General features: G+C 41.2%; 1 pseudogene; it reads right to left on the reverse strand.

The window, feature by feature from the left end:
* Positions 1-385: 385 nt before the first annotated feature.
* On the reverse strand, positions 386-1,470 carry LOC105876191 (vacuolar protein sorting-associated protein 26A pseudogene; annotated as a pseudogene).
* Between the last annotated feature and the right edge of the window lie 4,211 nt (positions 1,471-5,681).

Genomic DNA, 5,681 nt, shown 5'->3' on the forward strand with positions numbered 1-5,681 from the left:
AGTCCCAGCTACTCAGGAGGCTGAGGCAGAAGGATTGCTGAGCCCAGGAGATTGAGGTTGCTGTGAGCTAGGCTGATGCCACGGCACTCACTCTAGCCTGGGCAACAAACAAAGTGAGACTCTGTCTCCAAAAAAAAAAGCATAGGCACTGAAGATGCAGACTAATTGGCTTCAAAGCCCGATTTCATTTCCTGGTTGTATGACCTTGGGCAAATTATCTAACCTCCATTTCTTTTTTTTTTTTTTTTTTTTTTTATTTGAACGCAAAATATTTAATTTTTTGCATGTAGAGAATAAGAGGTAATCATTAGCATAAAAAGGGAGAAGAAAAGGATTTCTAATTAACATTATGCAGAAAAAAGCAAAATTACAAATACCAGCCTACTCACGTGAAAATCTTTAATGTTTATGCTGATGCATATCTGAGTGCTTATCATCAAATCAAAGTGTGCAGTAAAAAAAAAGGCAGCTTAAGAAAGTTCCAGTGTTTCAAAGAAAGCACTTTTTTAAATGTATATACATGAAGAACATTTCATTATATCATAAAATAAATGCAGCACTATATAATATAAAGGAAGACTAATATATATGGAGTTTTGGCCTTTTCCCTCCTATGTGCTGCAACCATCTTTAACCTGCTGAATTTAATCTCAATGGTTATAGGAGCTTTTTGTTTTTCTTTTTTTCTCCTATTCAGTTCACATTTCAGGCTGTTCAGCAGATGCCTGTGATTCTGGAGATTCAAATCGCTGGTGAAAGTTTGTTCTCTGTTTCCTCAGTTTTTCAGGAGCTTTTCTCCATAAAATGATCTCCTGTTGCTTGAAGTACCTTCTGTCTTCCTCATCAACAAGCACTAGATTCAAAAAGTACCTTACTGAAAATTTTTTGTTTACATCTCTCATTGTTGGAGTTGGGTCATATCCTGCTAAAAATAGTCTTATTGGAATTGATTCACCTTTTACTGGTGCACCATCCATTATTTCATATTTGGCGATTGTTTCTGTTTCTGTTGTGGTACTGGGTCCAATTCCTGTGATCTCTTTTTTGATCAGTTGTAACTCCATATGTTGTATTTTTATTCTTACTAATAAGAAGTAAATTTTTCCAACAATCACATCCTTTAAGTGATACTTTGATTTATTATATTCAAATTCTATATGCAGACAATCTTCAATGCCCACTTCCATCTTAATAGAGTTGTTAACATCAGGATAGGTGGCAAGCTGGTGAACAATAAGATCATATTCTTTTACCAAGTCTGTCAGTCTTCTTACTATTGTCACTTTAAGAAAATACCTTGCCTGAAACAGATTCTCCATCATAGAAGAGATAGTGTTTTTCTACTTTGCCATCTTCAGTTTTCATTTCTGCCATTTTCCTGGTTTCTCCATCATTAAGGACAATATCGATCTCACAAATCGGACCAAAAAAGCCTCCAAGAAAACTCATTATCAGCGCCGCTGCCGCCGCCGCCGCCGCTGCCGCGTCCCCCCCACTTCACTCCTTTTCCCTCTAACCTCCATTTCTTCATCTGTAAAATTAGGTTTATGATAGTACCCACCTGAGAAGGTGGTAAGGCTGAAATGAGATAATGCACATAAAGTTCTTAGAATCCTGCTGGGTACATTGTAGGTGCTCAATAAATGCTGGTTATTATTGTGAGCCCTCAAAGTACTTTTATCTATGTGACATCACTTCATCCTTCCTGCCACCCTATGAGATGGCTGTTATTAAATTCATTTATAGATAAGGAAACAGAGCCTTAAAACTGATCATGCTCTATATCCCTCTGTAAATAGCCTGCTGAGGAACTGAATTCAGGTTTTTCAACTTAAAATTTCAAGGGCTTTCTGATAGTCCACTTACTGATAGCCCATTCTTGTGCTCTAAGTTGTTTCAGACCTCTTTCCAAAATATCCTTGAAGAGTCAAATTTAAAGCCAATTTTGGATTATTCATGCTTAGGAAGAATGAAAGGGGAGAAGAAAAAGGGAGGGTATTGGATAATTAAATAATTTCTCTGACTTAGGAATTATTTTTCATCTGACACAACCCTAGCAGATAAATATTTCTCAGATAGGTAGTAAAAAATAAGCATATATTTTAGAGAAGTCTTACTGGAGGAAACGGAAGGAGGTGGCAGTTCAGGACCATGTAGTGTAATAGGGTATAGGGGGAGGCTGACCTTCTTCAGAGAACTCACTTACAAATGAGGACTCTTGATCAGAAGGTCTAGATTGCTCAGGCTATGCAAATCCCAGATTTGAAAATTCATTCCTTCCCTCTGTAGTGTCTCCAGTGAGTGTTACAGGAAAGATCCACCTGTGCCGTTGGTGAATCGCTGCCTCTGCCCTTAGTCCCACAGGGGCTCAGACCAGCCTGCCTCACCCAGGTCAGGGAGCAGGGCAGCCCAGTCCTCAGTTCCTTATAACTGGAAGTTTCCTAATTCCTCCAGGTGGGAGAAGGCCTGGGAGGCCAGGGTGAGAGGTCAGGTGAGCAGACCTGCATCTGTGGTGTGAGGGAAGCACCTGCAACAGCAGCAGCTGCCACCTCTACCCAATCCCCTGTGCTCAACCCTCCAGCCTCCTAGAATGAGCTCAAGTTCCTGCCCTCACCCCAGCTGTCCTGAGCTTGCTAATCCCAGTGGGATGTGAGCTGAGGAATCTGGAACCACGATTTGGGGCTACTGGGTGACAAAAAGAAAGCTACAGGAGACAGGTAAATTCCCTGCTGCCTCATCCATCCTTTCCCTTGTGGAGGCTTAATCAGGATCCCAGGCGTAAGATGATAGCATTCACAGAATAACATAGCTGGGAAGGAAGTGGGGAGGGGTTTTGCTTCCTGGATTTGGATGGGAAGGCATGTATATATACACAAGGACACATAGACACTCCAATATGTATCTTTCCTTATGCAGTAGTCACTCAGCACTGAGCTGGGACCTTTACGTCTCAGGAGTATATTTGGCTGTAAGTAACAGAGATCCAGACTATGATGAAAAGAAATAGTGTTTATTTCTCTCACATTACAAGAAGCAGGCTGGTGCTGGTTTACCTGGTCAGTGATGCATAAGGAACACAGGCTCTTTCTATTTTTTGCTCTTATATCTTTAGCATATTGACTTTCATCCTTCTTGCCTAAAGGTCTCTAGGAACTCCACAGATCTCATCCACAGGGGAAAGTAAAACGGCGTCTTTCCGTTTATCAAAAAAGCAAAATATTTGCCACAACTGGCTAGGCGTGGTGGCTCACGCCTGTAATCCTAGCACTCTGGGAGGCCGAGGTGGGCGGATTGTTTGAGCTCAGGAGTTCAAGACCAGCCTGAGCAAGAGCGAGACCCCATCTCTACTAAAAATAGAAAAATCAGCTGGACAACTAAAAATATATAGAAAAAATTAGCCAGGCATGGTGGCACATGCCTATAGTCCCAGCTACTCGGAAGGCTAAGGCAGGAGCATTGCTTGAGCCCAGGAGTTTGAGGTTGCTGTGAGCTAGGCTGATGACACTCTAGCCCAGGTAACTGAGTGAGACTCTGTCTCAAAAACAAAAAAAAAAACTTGTCACAACCTTCCTCTCCTCTAGTCTTCTGCTTAGGTCTCATTGGCCAACACTGGATCACATGACCATCCCTAGCTACAAGGGAGACTAGGAGAGCAGGGAACAGGATTTCTGTGATTGGCATAGAGCAGTGGTTCCCAGCCTTGCCTGGAACACCTGGGCTCAAGCAATCCTCTAGCCTCAGCCTCCCAAGTAGCTGGAACTATATAGGCATGCCACTGTGCCCAATTTTGGCTGTACTCTCAGAGACTCTGACTCAGTTGATCTGGGTTGGGGCTTGGCATTGGTATTTATCAAGTGCTCCAAAAACCTAGCTTTTTCTTCTTCTTTTTTTTAATCTAATTGCTTTTTACTACACTATAGTGCCAGCTCAAGTAGTCATCCTCAACCAGATCCACCCTAGGCTCTGGGCACACCACCTGACTGTGCTGACTGGCTTCCTCAGCTTATCCTGTGGCCCTTGCTCCCTCTGGGATGGGTTATTTAGGTGATTAATTAGTTAGTGTGCGGGTCATTCATTAATGAATTTGCAGTTAGTAGCTTGTTAGGCAGTCAGTTGGCTAACTAATAGCATGGTTAATTGGCCTTTCCTCCTGTTTATGTATCTGGTACATAGTAAGCACATGATACATATTTCTTTGGATGAATGAATCCATAAAATAGAGGCAAAATGGAGTTAATGTAGCAACAAATGAGACAGGCTGTGACACTACATTGTAAATGGTAAACACTGTACAGATAAAATAATAGAAATTTACATGAGAAACTACTTTAAAATTTAGGGCCAGGACAAAGTTTGCTTTTCCATTGTTCACTAAAGAGTTACTGTTTCTACATTTTTGAAATGGAGAACCACTATTTTGCCCTGCTGCTGCTAAGCCAGATTTTACTCTCCATTATAAAAACTTTGTCAGCACTTAGTGATAGCATATATGCTTTCTCCTTTTTCCTTGATCTTAATTTGTATTTTTATTAGCTAATTTTGATTATAAACCACCACAGCCATTCTGGAAAAGTGAGTGGGGGTTGGGAGGAAATAAGATAAATTTTAAAAATACTTGAGAACTAACCTTGATCAACCACCACATGCCAGGCATTTACATGCGTTAATTTAGGTAATCCTTACAATAAGCTAACAGATTGATGTGATTATCCCATTTTATGTGAGTGTTAAGGGACTTGCCCAAGGTCATACAGTTGCAAAATGGTGAACCAAGAGTCAGAGACAGGTTTCAAAACCAAAGGTCAGCCTGACACCAAACCTGAGCACTTTTCCTCAAGTCAACCCAAATCAGAGTGTTAGATACTTGGTTACAGTCAATTATTTAGTTAGCTGGTTGAGGAGGGTTTTTGTACTTTGAACTCCTCAAAGCAGTTATGAAGGGAAAAAAAATTGATTTTTTTCTTTTCTCCACAAGCTATTAGCAAATACTATACTTAATCAGTTATAGGCTACTCTATTATTTTATATACCACTAAGAAGAAAAAACAGTGCTAATTAAACTATGACACTGCTAATTAAACCATTGACTAAAGGTGCATCCTGATTTCAGAGATGTCAAGATGTGAGAAATGTGTGTCTTAGAATCAGTGAGATGAGGTATTCCAGTGTAGTAATGGGAAATGAGTGTGTAGAACCTCTCTTACTTGCTTGCTGGCCGGTTAGCCCCTTCCTTTTCATTGTCAAAGCCTTGCCTGTCCCTTCCATATCTCACTTTTCCACATCATCATGGGCCAGTTGATATTGATTTAGACTGTCTCCTATGAGTCTCCAGAAAGGCTTGCACTTATAGAAAGGCTCCAGTCTAGTTTTTAAAAAGAGCTATGCTATATAGTCTCGTTATGAACTTCCTCCAATGACTTTCAACAAATTCTTTCCAGAGTCTGGCCTAACTGTAGTCTTCCCATAGTACCTGGTGCTTCACTGCCCTTCCTGTTCACCATTCCACAGGATAGTTGGTTGGTTGGTCTGTATGCTATTTATTTGCAAGGGATTTCCCTACAGGCTGCTGGAGAGGGCATGGGAGGGAGCTTGGGAGCAAAAGCTGAGGCATGTCATCCAGGTCTCCCTAACACAGGAAACATGACTCCCCAGGCATCTCCTGAAACAGTGGGGCCTTCCCT

Source organism: Microcebus murinus, chromosome 18, assembly GCF_040939455.1.
Source record: "Microcebus murinus isolate Inina chromosome 18, M.murinus_Inina_mat1.0, whole genome shotgun sequence".
Lineage (NCBI taxonomy): Eukaryota > Metazoa > Chordata > Mammalia > Primates > Cheirogaleidae > Microcebus > Microcebus murinus.